Source organism: Equus przewalskii, chromosome 7, assembly GCF_037783145.1.
Source record: "Equus przewalskii isolate Varuska chromosome 7, EquPr2, whole genome shotgun sequence".
Lineage (NCBI taxonomy): Eukaryota > Metazoa > Chordata > Mammalia > Perissodactyla > Equidae > Equus > Equus przewalskii.
In genome coordinates, this window is record NC_091837.1 from 5310301 (window position 1) to 5325708 (window position 15408).

At 46.7% G+C, this 15408-nt stretch overlaps 3 long non-coding RNA genes across 4 annotated transcripts in view; 2 read left to right on the forward strand and 1 right to left on the reverse strand.

Moving 5' to 3' along the window:
* Positions 1-15408, forward strand: part of LOC139084664 (uncharacterized) — a 64823-nt gene that overhangs the window by 26216 nt on the left and 23199 nt on the right. The window lies entirely within an intron of this gene.
* LOC139084667 (uncharacterized) lies at positions 306-5994 on the reverse strand. Of its 2 annotated transcripts, XR_011542221.1 has the most exons (3): positions 5588-5994; positions 2711-5280; positions 306-1473 (listed from the first exon to the last, which is right to left on the reverse strand). It is a non-coding gene; the product is annotated as an uncharacterized lncRNA (long non-coding RNA). The 2 variants fall into 2 exon arrangements; XR_011542220.1 differs by lacking the exon at positions 306-1473 and having other exon boundaries at positions 2399-5280.
* LOC139084663 (uncharacterized) lies at positions 1850-2321 on the forward strand. Its single transcript, XR_011542216.1, has 2 exons — positions 1850-2111; positions 2225-2321. It is a non-coding gene; the product is annotated as an uncharacterized lncRNA (long non-coding RNA).

Genomic DNA, 15408 nt, shown 5'->3' on the forward strand with positions numbered 1-15408 from the left:
GGAGAAGGTTGGTCAGACTCCCCACGTTTTTTGGAGGTGAGGGAGGGGATGTAGGAAAGTGGTTTGGATGCTGGTCCTTGGGAATAGCTTGGAATGTGAGTGAGCTGTAACTCCTGGATGAAGGTCTATGGACACAGGTGTGGGGTTGAGGTGCTGAGCTCATCCTTGTGATGGAAATATAGACAACAGCCCTCCTGCCTTGTTCACTGGTCACAGGAACGTTGTAGTTGTCAACTGTGTAATGTCAAAGGACTTCACTCCTTCTCTGAGATGTATTTGAGTTGTCCAATCTCCATGATCTCATATGTCCCCAGACAGATTTCGCACAAGGGTCAAAAATGTCCCTGCGGTCCCAGGCATCACATCCATACAATAAACCCACCTGAATGAGAGAGATCGCCCTCCCTCATCCATTGAACAGGAATCTCAGACTTCACAAGGACTGGACTAGATCACACACACCATCTCCCCTGACTCCATTATGGTGAGTAGGGAGGGGATTGTGTGATTCGTTTGGAAAATGAAAGGCCTGTCCCTGGGGCTGGGGCTGGAGCTGGGGAAAATCACATGCTCACCACAGGACTGGGAGATTTGGGGTCTGAGAGGAGAGGAAAGGACAGAAGTTTTCCCTACATGGTCCCAGCATGTGCATCACTCTGCTCTCCACCCTGGTCATTCGTACATGTTGGGTCTTCTACTGTGGACACTGGGAGCTGGGCAGGGGACACAGGCCAGGGGCACCTGTCTCATAACACTCTGCTTCTGGTGCCCTGATCTTTCTAATGTTCTGCAAAGGGTCATTCTCAGGAGAAATGACACCCACTGCAATCAGTGAGGCCCCGGTGTGAAATTGAATTTCACACAATAGTCTCCAGAGAGATAGAAAGGAGCAAAACTCCCTCATGAGGACATCCTCTTCCCAGAGGGGGTGAGAAGGGCGATTTCATCTCAAGAACCCACACTAGTGGCCACTGCCTGCCATTCCCTGGCTCCTCTCCTGCAACTGCCTCCTCTCTCAGGTGAAGACCAGTCCCAGAGGACCAGCTCATGGATGTCTAGACACACACTCCAGTCCAGATACCTTCTGTCCTGTTCCCCAAGGAAGTGATTCCTCAGGTTACTGAGGGCTCATTCTTGAGATTCTCCATCTCACGGGGCCCAGATCTCAGGTGCTCTGTCCCAGTTATCTTCCTCTTCTGTGTCCTGAAGCTGGGAACAGAGTGAGCCTGACTCAAAAAAGTGCACACCTGACTCTCATGCAAGTAGAGAAGGAGCCATGTAAAATATTTTATTCACCTCATACATTAGTGAGGAGACCAGTAAACGGTAATGATTGGTCAAAGAGCATAGCAAAAACCAAAGTACTTACATTCCACCAGGAATAGGACCTTTGGAGCAAAGTCTTTGATTGTTGGAGACACACTGCTAAATCTCTAACAGGGAGGGATCACATACAAGGAAAGAATCTGTGTCCTGCACAGAAGGGGACCTGCCTCCATGGGGCCGGTCATTGCTCTGCACTTGATCCTGATCTAAGAGGAGACACCCCCTCAGTCCTGACCACTGAACAGCTAAAGGAGTTGTGGACAGACTCACTCCTGAAGAGTCTGAGTAGAGACTTCCCTGAGGGGATGTGTAGGCTACACAGGGCCCACCTGGACTGGCCCTAATGCAGGGGGACAGTGGACAGAGCAGTGGGGATGGGGGAACTGTCTGCTGGGCTTCAGTCACCCTGAAACACAACAGTCAGTCTGGGCCTGGACACCAGGGGGCGCTCAGTGCTCAGTCCTCAGCTTTCTGTGAGGGTTCACAGCTGGGACCAGCCACCTGGCACTGCCTGGTGCCCTCTGCTCAGGGCTCACAGCTGTGAACACCCCACCCCAGGGCCACCCTTAGGAAGTGGCACCTGAGCAAAGGTCAAGTGAGAGATCAGAAAGCGGGGGCTGTGATTTGCATGTGTGGCCCCTCCCTCTCTCAGAGTATGAAGAAGGGGTGGGAGAGATCAGGGGAAGCTCTGCTTCAGCTGTGGGGCCACAGAAGGCAGGACTCGGTGAAGATCTCCACCATGGCCTGGTCCCCTCTCCTCCTCACCCTCATCGCTCTCTGCACAGGTGACTACATATGGGGACAAGGGAAGGGGCCTTGGGAAGATGTTTGGGACCCTGCTTTCTCCCCTTGCCTCTAGTCCCTGGAATCACCATCTCTGTGTCTCTCTCACTTCCAGGATCCTGGGCCCAGTCTGTGACTCAGCCCGCCTCAGTGTCTGGGACCCTGGGCCAGACAGTCACCATCTCCTGCTCTGGAAGCAGCTCCAACATCGGGTATAGTAGTGGTAGTTATGTGGGCTGGTTGCAACAGATCCCAGGAACAGCCCCCAAAGCCCTCATCTATAGTAGTAACAAACGAGCCTCAGGGGTCCCAGATCGATTCTCTGGCTCCACGTCTGGCAACACAGCCACCCTGACCATCTCTGGGGTCCAGGCTGAGGACGAGGCCGATTATTACTGTGGTTCCTATGACAGCAGCCTCAGTAGTGGCACAGTGCTGTAGGCCCGTGGGGAAGTGAGACAAAAACCTGCTGTCCCCTCAGCGATGGGGCTTCCCTGTGGAGCCCCCACTCCTCGGCCACGTCAGCTGCTTCCTTTGTTTGTGTGGCCAAAAGCAGCTCTGATAGTTCAAGGAACTTTCTCTTGAACATGTGTGCTCATGCTCTCAACGTCTGCCCCCACAACTTGCCCTTGGTTTCGATCCGTTGTCTGTTTTTCTCTAATCGAGCAGACATTCCTGGATGCTGGGGCAGGCTGCCCTGGGGACAGAGTCCACCAGGGGTGTGTGAGTCTGCCAGGGCTGCCATAACATAATACCACAGATGGGGCAGATTAACCAACAAACATGTGTTTCCTCACAGTTCTGCAGGCTAGAAGTCCAAGATCAAGGTGCTGGCAGGTTTGTTTCTCCTTGGCTTGCAGAAGGCTGGGTCCTTGCTGTGTCCTCACAGGGCCTTTTCTCTGTGCACTCACCCCTGGTTTTCTTCCTCTTCTTATAAACACACCAGCCCCACTTGTTAGGGCACCACCCTTATGACCTAATTACCTTAATTACCTCCTTCAATGCCTTATCTCCAAAGACAGTCACAACAGGGTTAGGGTCTCAGCATAGGGTTTTGAGGGACACAGTTCAGCCCATATCAAAGAGTCAGGGCAGAAACAGGGAAACAAAGTCCAGCTGTGTTTGACTCAGGCTAGTTGACTCTCCAGATTATGTGCATCCACACCATTTACTGAACACCAACTGTGGGTCAGACTTGGGTGTAGGGGCTCAGGATAGTAGGTGGACAAGACAGGAAGGGTCTCCATGCTCCGGGTGGTGACACTGTCTGGGAGAAGAGAGAGTACAAAGGAGCAAAAGACGCTGTACAGCATAGATGTCCTGGGAGAGTGAGGAGGGGTGAGCTTGGTGGGGTGGAGATGGGAACATTAGAGGGGTTGTCAGGGGATCAACAGAATCTGATTTGTTTATGAGGCCCAAGTGCTGCATAGAAACTGAAGGAGGAGAAGGTTTGGATGTAGGTAGGGACTAGGTAGGAACTTTGGACCATACAAATGTTAAACTATGGGTCTGGTTAATGGGTGGAGCAGGTGGGATAGAGAAGAAAATTCAGATGACCAATGGCTTAGAGGAAGGAGGTATTGAAGTATGGGGTTGGGAAAAAGAGGGACTGAGGCTGGGCTGTTGGGAGCAGTGTGGGTTGTGGGTGAGTCAATCAATTGAGACAATGTGATGGCACCATCTAATTGAGGCTGGATTATTTGACGCTCACATTTTCAAGAGATATGATCAGCTCTGACAAATGGGACTACTCTTTAGGAATTCTAGTAATGCACATCTCTAGTTTACTCTTGTCTTACATTTGATGAAAACTTCACCTGTGCCTGTTCAATTTCAGCACGTTTTTAAAGGGAAAGTACATGAAGGATGAACTTAGTCCCTTAGTTCTCAATGCTGCCATCATATTAGAAACTTTCCAGTTATTAAAAGCCAGAAAATGACACTTTCTACCAGATTAATTAATCTGAACCTCACTAGTGGGATTCTGTAACATGTTCATGTTTAAATGCTTCTAGAGGGTTACTTTATGCAAAAAGGATTGATAATGCCTACTTGGCTTCCCTTCTCATTTACTTGAGGAAGAAAATCAGCCAACAAGACAGGACAGGTTGAAGACACCAAGACTTGGCTCCAGATGGGATATCAGGCCTCAGAGCAGGGGGTCTGCTCTCCCACCAGGCAAGGCCAAGGCACATGGTCCACACATCTTGATACCAGTCATCCTGTGTGGGGACTGGAAGGCTGTGTTGGGAAGCAGGTGTTAGGATGGGGTCATGTCCCAGGCTGGCAGAGTCTATTAGGAGAAATCAAGAAAACTCTCGTAGAAACCAAAGAGTGATGGACGCAACTAAAGGAAGACAACCCCTCAGCACAGTGATTAGGAGGAGTTGGGCAATGCTTTACACTAGAATAAAGAGAAAATAGTGGATGGACGGGTGTGGCTTCCTCCTGGGCACTGGGCAGTTTCCTTGTTGGGCAGGGTTGGCCCTGGGCCAGATCTGATAAGGGGTGTACTGAGACAGAAGTTTGCTTCAGCGTCCAGAACTGGTGCCTGTCCCAAGGCCTGCTTCTTGGGACTTCGATGGGCATGTTCCCAGCACATTTCCTGGGCAGGCAGGTGTGCCCACAGACCAGTCTGCACAGGGCTGGGGCCAGGGCACAGAGCAGCCTCCAGATTCTCAATCAGACTGAGGACAGCAGGCCTGCCTCCAGGGGCACTGATGGGCATGTGTCTTGTCTGCTGCCTGGATGGGCAGGATTGCTCCTGTACTGTGGCTAAGAGGGGCTGGAACTGGACCATGGGCTGCTTCAGGGTTCACAGCCAGGGACACGGTTGTCAGGGCTGCTAACTGAGGCATGGGCAGGAGTGACTTCTGCTGGGTCTCTGGCCAAGTGGTGCAGGTGGCAGGAAGAAGGCAATAAAGTGATTTTCCATGTCCCCAGGGGGATGGTGTTGTTCTGGGCCTGTTGCCAGGACCCCCTGACCACGGGCCTGCCCTCTCAGACACCACTCCTCAGCCTTGGGTTCCGTCAGGATTTAACAGTCTCCTACCTGAATCCAGAAGCTCCCAAAAAGGCACTTTTGTCAATGGATGGCTGCCAAATCATGGTTGCTGAGTGGGGACACGAGTGGAGGACCTCCTATTCCATCATCTTGCTGAGGTCACTCGCCTGTCAAGAAATATTCTAAAATTTTAGGTAACTTATTTATTATTTTGTTCTCTTATGGTTAGTAATTTTTGTGTTCAATCTAAGATGTCTTTGTCTATTCCAAAGACGTGAAGATGTGACTATATTTTTTCTTAGAACTTTTATGATTTTAGCTTTTATATTTATGACTATGATTCAAATCAAATTGAGTTTTACATATGGGAGGAGGCAGTGGTCAGTGTTCACTTTTTCCATACCACAGGCTTGTGATCCATTAACGAAAAACCAGTGACCATTTCAACAGAAAAAAATTGATAAAAAGTCGAACCTTGTTTGTGATTTTGAAACAATCTCTCAGGAAACTGGAATCAATGGAAGTCCCATTACCTGATGGAAGACAGGAAAATAAATAAATCAACTAAAATAATCATTCTAAGTCATTTTATATTAGAATTTCTCCATTCAAAACGGAGATAAAACAGACATCATGTGTCAAAGAAGGGATGTCTTAGAATTGCCGAGAGCAGCGCCCTTGGTCCTGCAGAGGACGTTCTAGATTGCGAGCTGCCCCACACGCAGGGAAGCCCTTGTCTGTCACAGTTTTCAAATGAAATGCTCATGAGGAACAGTCCTCCAGGCTCTGTCATGTGTCACATGTTTACAGATTCTGATAGAAAAGATGTTCTTGAATTCAAATGCTACAAAATCTCTTCTTACGACGGATCTGGATGTCTGACTCAAGAATACTCAAGTGTGATTGGAACGTTCTCAAGGGTAGACCATATGTTTGGAAATAAGGCAAGCCTTAATAAATTTTAGAAGATTGAAATAATAGCAAGCATCTTTTCTGACGAGAATGCTGTGAAACTACAAATCAACTACAAGAAAAAAGCTGAGAAAGGAACAAAGACGGAGAGAATAAACAACATGCTACTGAACAACCAACAGAATATTGAAGAAATCAAACGAGAAGTCAAAAAGTACCTGGAGATGAACAAGAATGAAAACATACCATACCAACTCATATGGGATGCCACAAAAGTGGCAGGAAGAGGGAAATTCATCAAAATACAGGCTCACCTTAACAAACAAGAAATCCAAGGACAATGCTTCACAAACCAAATTGGAAATAGGAAACATTTAAATAAAAAGTAATAACACGACATACATCCACTTCTCTGGAGAATGTAAACAGGGTTAACTAATGAAAAAAAAATGATGATAAGTATCATAATTATGTCCTTTGTTCTGTATTTCTATCCTTAAATTTTATTTAAGAGAGTATGCACACTGGGGGTTCGATTTATGTTTGCAGATTTCCTTGTAAATTATTATTACAGAAACACATAATTGCTCCTGTTAGTATCTCCAGCAGGTGATGTGTGAGCCTGGTCCTGAAGGAAGGGGACAGCAGTGGGACAGGAGGACCAGCAGAGCTCAAAGACAATGAGGCACTGGGGTTGAGGGTTAAGTATCCTCTTATCAAAGGAGCCCCACTTGTGCTTTTGTACAGGCTCCAGGGGAGAGGTGAGGCAGAAAGGGGGAAAAATGATGGCCACACACACACAGAGACTTTGAATGTGACACTCAACAGCTTTACATAATCTTCATGGGGAGAGAAACTGTGGGAAAGTTTTAAGCAGGGAGGTGCCTTTATCAGAAAAATGTGTTTCCAATATCACTCTAATTACAGAGTAAAGCATGGAATACAGTGGGCAAACTGTGGGACGTGGCCACACTGAGAGACTCTGCAAGGCCGGGGGAGCAGGGCTATGCTCCTGCACGAGGCTCCTGGAATGGCACAGAGCCGTCTGCAGTAGAGGGGGGGCTGTGGACCCAGCACAGAGAATCTCAGTGTCCATGTCCTGAGGGAGGTGAGGAGCTCTCAGCCAGCAGGAGCAGGCTCCAGAAGCCCAGAGGAATTCTGTGAGTCTGTGCACTGCGTGTTTCTCCTGCTGGGATCTAGTCTCCATGTTAATAGGAATTTCCCCCTGTTATGTCACCGTAATATCTACAGAGCCCAGAAACTGTGGCACAATGGGCAAAGTCAGCACATATTTGTTGGAAGAATATTTGAATTCTCCTGAATTGCACACCTTGGTGAAAGCAGATCTGAGGCAAAGATAATGATTTCTGCTTTCTGCATATTTTGACTCTGGAGTTCTGAGTCGAATTAAGAGGAAATGTTAAGTAATAACGGTGATCTTATTGTCTATAGAACAGAAGAGATACATGCACTTTACCCTGGGGATATGGACTGCATTCCATAGATTTATGCAAAGGAAGAGGAGAAGGATGCAATGGGCCTGCAGGGACTGAGTAAAGAAACCACGGGGAGCAGGTGGATGAGGGAACAAACTGTGAGCACAGGAGACAAGCTCCAGGAGCAAATAAACTGCAGAGTGTTTGTGAGCTGGATGGATGTCTAATAACATTTCACGTAAGAACATGTAAGATAGACATTTGTCAACAAGATGCTAAATATAGAGCTCCTGATCCAGCATAAGACCAATGACATTCGAATATTCAACTTTGTAACCGCAAAACCTACAAAGGACCTTAGTGGGAAAAAGTATGAAGAAAGAATGATGGGTTGGTAAGCTCTGTGTCCATAGATGAGACGGTTCTGAACAGGGAGAGATGGATGAAGGAAGCCAACAAATGAGGGTCTAAGACTTTCTCTGCCGGGTTGGACTTTATTCTAATACAAGATGGCGTGATGGGAGCTGCACAGCTCAAATATTAGGATTCATTGTGCTTCTTTGATTTCTCATTAGCACAGCAAATAGACTACCTAAAAATTGGAGTTTAAGACGCAAATGAGGTTATGTGAGTTTATTTGTAATTCATTGCTTTAATGGACAAGTGATGGAACACTGAAAATGTATGTGCTCTCTAAATCACATAAAAATGAAGGGATATGCTGTTTGCAACATCTTCTCTGGGAGTGGAAACACCTTATCTTCCCATTTCTGTCCACTATTTCACCTTCCATTTTGCACTCCCTAATGAGTGAGATAGAAGAGTCATCACCTCCACTGTATGTGAATGCCATCACCAAATGAGCAGACGATGGATGTGTGAATAGAGGCAGCGATCTCTATTCACACATCCAAAAAACAGCTGGGCTCTCAGGGCTTTGGGCCATGGTGAGGGGTGTTTCCTGTGACCAGGAGGGGACACTGCAGGACAGCCCTGTGGTCCCTACTCAGGTTATCTGTGAGGACCATTCACTCAAAGGAGTCTGAGCCTGAGAGCTGGGCCCTGTGCTCCCTGATGGGGACTCAGCAGCTGGGTCCTCTCAGTCCTGGCAGAGTCCCCTGAGCAGAGACCTTTGTCACAGCAGGTGCTTCCTCCCAGGGCTCTCCCAAGAGGTGAAGCCAATCTCCATTCTCCTCGTGTGTGGTGTTAGCTGAACTCCAGCACCAGGGCTCAGGCAGGGGCTGGGCAGGCACTGGCTGGAAACCCATTTGCATGGACAGCCCCTCCTGTGGAACAGGGTGGAGAAGAAAAGGAGGCCTGGGGCAGCCCAGCCCCACTGTAGGGACCAGGGGGCTGTGTGCACCATGGCCTTGACTCCTGTCTTCCTTGGGTGTCTCTCTCTCTTCACAGGTGGGGACAGGCCTCAGAGACTCAAAGCAGCCCACAGTCTGTGTCAGCCTCTCTCACTCGGAATCTGAAGCAGCTCAACACTGGTCTCTTCCCCAGCACCCACAGGTGTCTGCAGGTTCCCTCTCCCAGCCCGTGTCCTCCCTCTCCATTCCCTCTAAACCTCTGTGAGACTCACCTGCACCATGAGCAAGGGCTTCACTCTTGGTACCTTCTGGATGTGTTGGTACCGGCAGAAGCCAAGGAGTCCTCCCAGGTGTTTTTGTACATTCCACTTACATTCAGATGAGCACCAGGGCTCGGGGGGTCCCCAGGAAATTTCCTGGATCCAATGATGCATCAGCCAATGCTAGGGTTTTGCTCATCTCTGCACTCCAGTTTAGGCTCACTAGGACACATCATGGCAACACAAAGGCTGTCACAGTGCTTCCCACTCATGTGGAGTGAGACAAAATCCTCCCCATTGCTCTGCTCTGCTCACAGTAGAAGCCTGGGGGTTTCCTGCACCTCTGCCAACACTGGGTGGGCTCTCAGGTCTGCACAGACAGAGCCTCACAGACATTCCTCAGTCCTGGGCCAGAGACTCTCAGGACATGGCCATGACCAGGGCAGCAGAGACACTGGCCCCATAGACCCCATCATGTGGGTGACCATAGTTCACTTCCCAGCTCCAATAAAGACTGAATCGTTGTGTGCTCACCTGTGTAAAGGAACTCAGGATCGTCTACGCAATGGATTGTGGGAAGATTAAAGAAATCACTGTATGAACTCACCACAGTGTGTGGCCCAGACCAGCTGCTCTGATCTTTGTCAACACTAACTCAGCCTATTCCAGGCCCACACGCTCCAGGAATGTTCTCTTCCTGTTCTTTCCCTGACTCCTGCTCCTCCCCTTTGCCCCATTCTCAACACTGACCCATTAAGGAAGGACATTTAAAGAGAACTTGTTTTTCATTTTGGGAGATCTGAATTGAAAACCTGCAGCTTCCAAATATGAGACATGCATCGTGGGCATGCTTCTGAATTTCTCTTTGTGTCAATGACATTATCTGTAACCAAGGAGGTGAAAGACATATACACTGAAAACTGTAAGACATCATTGAAAGAAACTGAAGAAGACATAAAGCAACGGGAAAGATACTCTGTGCTCACGCATTGGGAGAATAAACGTAGTGAAAATGTCTATATTACCTAAAGCAACCTACAGATGTATTGCAATCCCAACCAGAATCCAAATGATGGGGCCGGCCAGGGGGCTCAGGGATTATGTGCGCACATTCCGCTTTGGCTGCGCAAGGTTCACCGCTTCGGATCCCGGGTGAGGACATGGCAGCGCTTGCCAAGCCATGTTGTGGTGGGCGTCCCACATATAAAGTAGAGGAAGACGGGCACAGATGGTAGCTCAGGGATCGGCTTCCTCAACAAAAAGAGAAGGATTGGCAGCAGTTAGCTCAGGGCTAATCTTCCTCAAAAAAAAAAAAATAAATAAATGAAAGAATCCAAATGAGATTTTTCACAGAAATAGAACAAAGAATCATAGAATTTATATAGGACAGCAAAAGACCCCCCTGAAAAGCCAAAGCAATTATGAGGAAAAAATACAAAGCTGGAGGCATCACATTCCCTGAAATTTAAATATACTATCAGATGAAGTAATCTAACCACTTTGGTACTGGCAGGAAAATGAACACACAGATCAATGGAACAGTATCGAGAGCCCAGAAATAAAACTACGCGTCCATGGACAGCAAATCCTTGACAAAGGTTCAAGGGTATTCAGTAGAGAAAGAAATGCTCTTCAATAAGTGTTGTTGGGCAAACAGGGCAGCTACATGCCAAAGAATGAAAGTAGGCCATTGTCTCACACCATACACAAAAATTAACTTCTACTGGATTTAAGACTTGAATCCAAGACCCGAAACCATAAAATCCTAGAAGAAAACACAGGCAGTATGCTTTTTTGACTTCAATCTCAGCAGTGTGTTTTTGAACACAATGTCTTCTGAGTCAAAGAAAACAAATATATAAAATAAACAAATGGGACTATATCAAACCAAAAATCTTCTTCAAAGCAAAGAAAACCATCAACAAGACAAAAAGATAATCCACAAACTGGGAGAAATTATTTGCAAATCATGTATCCGATAAGGGGTTCATTTCCAAAATATATAAAGAACTCATACAAGTCAACAACAACAAAATAAACATGCAGACCAAAAAATGGATGGAGGGTATGAACAGACATTTTTTGAAAGAAGATATACAGATGGCCAACAGGCTCATGAAAAGATGTTCAACAAACCTAATTATTGGGGAAATACAAATGAAAACTAAAATGAGACATAACTTCACACTCTTCAGAATGGCTATTATTAAAAAGACAAGATGTATGTGTTGGAGAGGATGTGGAGAAGAAGGAACCCTCGTACACTGCTGATGGGAAAGCAAACTGGGGCAGTCACCAGGGAAAACACTCTGGAGATATCTCAAAGAGTTAAAATAGAAATACTTTATGATTCAGCTATTCCACTTCTGAGTGTCTATCCAAACCCATGAAAACATGAATTCAAAAGATATATGCACTCTTATGTTCATAGACGCATTATTCACAATAGGAAGCATTTGCATGCAATGTAAGCGGTCATCAGTGGAAGAATGGATAAGGAAGATGGGGTATATATGTACACAGTGGACTACTACCCAGTCATAAAAAATGACAAAGTTGTGCCATTTGTGACATAATGTATGGAGACTGAGGGTATTATGCTAAGCTAAATAAATGAGACAGCGAAAGGCAAATACTGTACGAATTCACTCATATGTGGAAGATAAACAAACACACATATGGATAATCAGAGGAGATTCACAGTTACCAGAGGGGAAAGGGGCAGGGGGAGGGTGAAAGGGGTAAAGAGACACTTGTGTATGGTCACAGACGGAAGCTAGACACTTGGTGGTGAACTTGATGCAGTCTGTACAGAAGCTGAAATCTAATAAGCTACACCTGAAATTTACACAATGTCATAGACCAATGTGACCTCAATAAAATATTATTTTAAATTTACATAGTGTAATTTGTTACATTTTTCTGTATTGATTGAAAATGTCTGTGTCCTATCTAAGAAAACTTTGTCTATTCCAATGACATGAAGATGTTATTTTATAATTTTTCTAGAATCTTTATGATATTAACCTTTATATTTATGACTAACTTGAATCAAATGAAGTCTTATATTTGGGATGAGGCTATGGTCAATGTTCATTATTGCATACTATAACTCTGTGATCCATTAAAGGAAGAACCATGATTATCCCAAGGGAAAAAAAATTTGATCCATACTTCAACACCTCTTTGTGATTTTAAAACAATTTCTCAGGAGATTGGGAATAAAATGGAAGCTTCTTACCCTGTGATTAGATAGTAAACAAACAAAATCAAAACTAAATTTTCATGCTAAGTCATTGTGAAGGGTTCCGTATTAGAAGTGCTCCATTACAAACTGGATAAAGAAACACGATGTGGTCAGGGAAGTAGCATCGTGGAAACTGTTACAAGTTTAGTGTCCTTGGTGCTGCAAGGGGCGCACAGATTACAGAGTTAGACCACACGCAGGGAAGACCAAGTCCACCACAGCTTTCAAATTAAATAATCATGAAGAACAGTTCTCCAGGCTCTCATTTCACAGAGCGTCATCATTAAGGACACTCTGAATTCAAATGCTACCAAATCTCCACGCCTCTCCACTTATCCTGGATGTCTGGCTCAATCCACGGATGATAGTTTTCTCAAAGTTGGGAAGATTGAATGTTTGAAGAAACAGTAATTGCCTAATACACAACCACTGCTCTGAGGAGTGTAAATAGGTTCAATTAATAAGGAAAAATAATGACAGAAAGAATCATACTTGTATTCTTTGTTCAGTATTTCTATCCTTGAATTTTAGTTAAAAAATATGCACGCAGGTGGTTAAAGTTCTAGGTTTGGAAATTTGTTTGTAAATAATTATAGTAAAAACAAATTGTCGCTCCACTCAGTGTGGTCAAAATTCATCCAGCAGGTGATATGTGAGCCTGTCCTCAAGGAAGAGGGACAAGAGAGCGACAGGAGGACAAGAAAGTCCCCCAGAGGAGGGAACACTGTGGTCCAGGGTTAAGTGTCCCCTTTGCAAAAGAGACCTGCTTGTGCTTTTGTAGAGGCTGCAGAAGGGGGAGGTGAGGCAGGAGGCAGGGGAAGACATGATGGCCATGTCGAGAGAGACCTTGAATGTGGCACCTAATATATTTACTTCATCTTGATAAGAAGGGAATCCATGGAAGATTTTTAAGCAGGGAGGTGCCTTTATCAGACATATGGGTTTGCAATATCCCTCTGAATACAGTGTAAAGAATGAAATATAGTGGACAAGATGGTGGATAAGACCACACTGAGGGGCTCTGCGTGGCCGGGTGATCAGGGATGGGCACCTGCACTCAGGGACCTGGAACGGGCAGGGAGGGGTGAGGACCAGGGGGAGGCTGTGGACACAACATCCAGGACTTCAGTGTCCATGTGCCGGGTGAGGTGAAGGGTTCTTGGCGTTCAGGAGTGGGCTCCAGATTGAAAACTTCCCAGGGTGGTGTCAGCCACATGATGACATTCTTCTGTGATTCTGTTCACTGTGTGTTTCCCACACCAGGATCCAAGCTCCAAGTGAATAGAATTTTTCCCCTGTTCTGTCACTCTGTATCTACAGTGCCCAAAAAACTTCCTGGAACAGAAGACAGACATAACACATCCTTGTTGAATGAATATCTGAAATCTTCTGAATGGGAAAGCAGGAAGAGGTGCAGATCTGAAGCAAAGATAAAGATTTCTGCTTTTTGGACATTTTGAGTTTGAGATCTGAGCTGATTTGAGAGGAGATGCTGAGTAATAACCTTGATCTTACTGTCTGTAGAACAGGAGAGACAGTGCTTGAGTCCTCTGGAAGGTGACCAGTGAGACGGACCGGATTCCACCGGCTCCTGCAGGGAAAGTGGAGGGTGATGAGCCTGCAGGTGCTGAATAAAGAGCCCTCAGGGAGCAGGTGGATGGGGGAGCAAATGCTGAGCACAGGAGACAAGCTTTGTGAGCAAATAAACTGAAGACTATGGGCGAGCTTGGTGAGTGTCAGATAACATTTCACTTAACAACATGTAAGATAGCCATTTGCCAACAAGATGCTAAATATAGAGCTCATGGTCCAGCACAAAGTCAAGGAAATTCTAATATTCAACTTTTTGACCCCAAATCCTACAAAGTACCTTAGTGCGTAAAGGTGTAAAGAAAGAATGATGGGGTTTCTAAGCTGTGTGTCCATAGAAAAGATGATTCTGAGCAGGGAGAAATGGATGAAGAAAGCCAACAAATGAGGGTCTGAGACTTTCTCTCCCGGGTTGGACTTTACTCTAATACAAGATGGCGTGATGGGAGCTGCACAGCTCGACTATTAGGATTCATTGTGCTTCTTTGATTTGTCTCTTAGCTCAACAAGTAAATTGGCTAAAATGTTGGAGATTAAACACCAAGAAATTTATATGAGAGTCCTTGGAATCATTACCTTATCACATGAGACGGAACACTAAAAATGTATGCATATTCCAAAGCACGTGCAAATAAAAGGCTGTGATGTTTGCAGAATATTCTCCGGGGGCACTAACAACTTAAGTTGTCATTTCTGTACATTTTTGAATCTTCCACAGACAGAGACTCCTTCTGGGAATAAGATAACCACAGTAATCACACACGCTGTATTGGAATCCCATGTTCCAGGAATCAGACCACGGATGTGTGAACAGAGGCAGTGAGCTGGTGACCTGCAGAACCAGCTGGGCTCTCAGGGTTTTGGACCATGGTGAGGGGTGTGACCTGTGATCAGCAGGGGATGCTGTGGGACTGCCCTGTGGTCCCTACACAGCTGCTCTGTGAGGACCATTCACTCAAAGTAGCCTAGGAATGAGAGCTGGGCCCTGTGCTCACTGATGGGAACTCAGCAGCTGTGTCCTCTCTGGCCTGGCAGAGACCCCTGAGCAGGGACCTTTGTGTTGTCTCAGCAGGGGCTTCCTCCCAGGGCTCTCCCAAGGGGTGAAGCCGACCTCCATCCTCCTCAGTGTGTGGTGTGAGCTGAGCTCCAGCACCAGGGCTCAGGGAGGTTCTGGGCAGTCACAGGATGGAAACTCATTTGCATGGACAGCCCCACCTGTGGCAGAGGGTGGAGAAGAAAAGGAGGCCTGGGGCAGCCCAGCCCCACGGTGGGGACCAGGGGCTGTGTGCACCATGGCCTAGACTCCTCTCATCCTCGTGCTCCTCTCTCACTGCACAGGTAGGGACAGGCCTCAGGGACCCAGAGCAGCTGACACTCTGTGTCAGCCTCTCTGGCTCAGAATCTCAAGCAGCTCAACTCTGGCCCCTGCCCCAGCACCCACATGTGTCTCTGTCTGTAGGTTCCCTCTCCCAGTCTGTGCTGACCCAGCCATCCTCCCTCTCTGCATCTCCTGGAGCATCAGCCAGACTCACCTGCA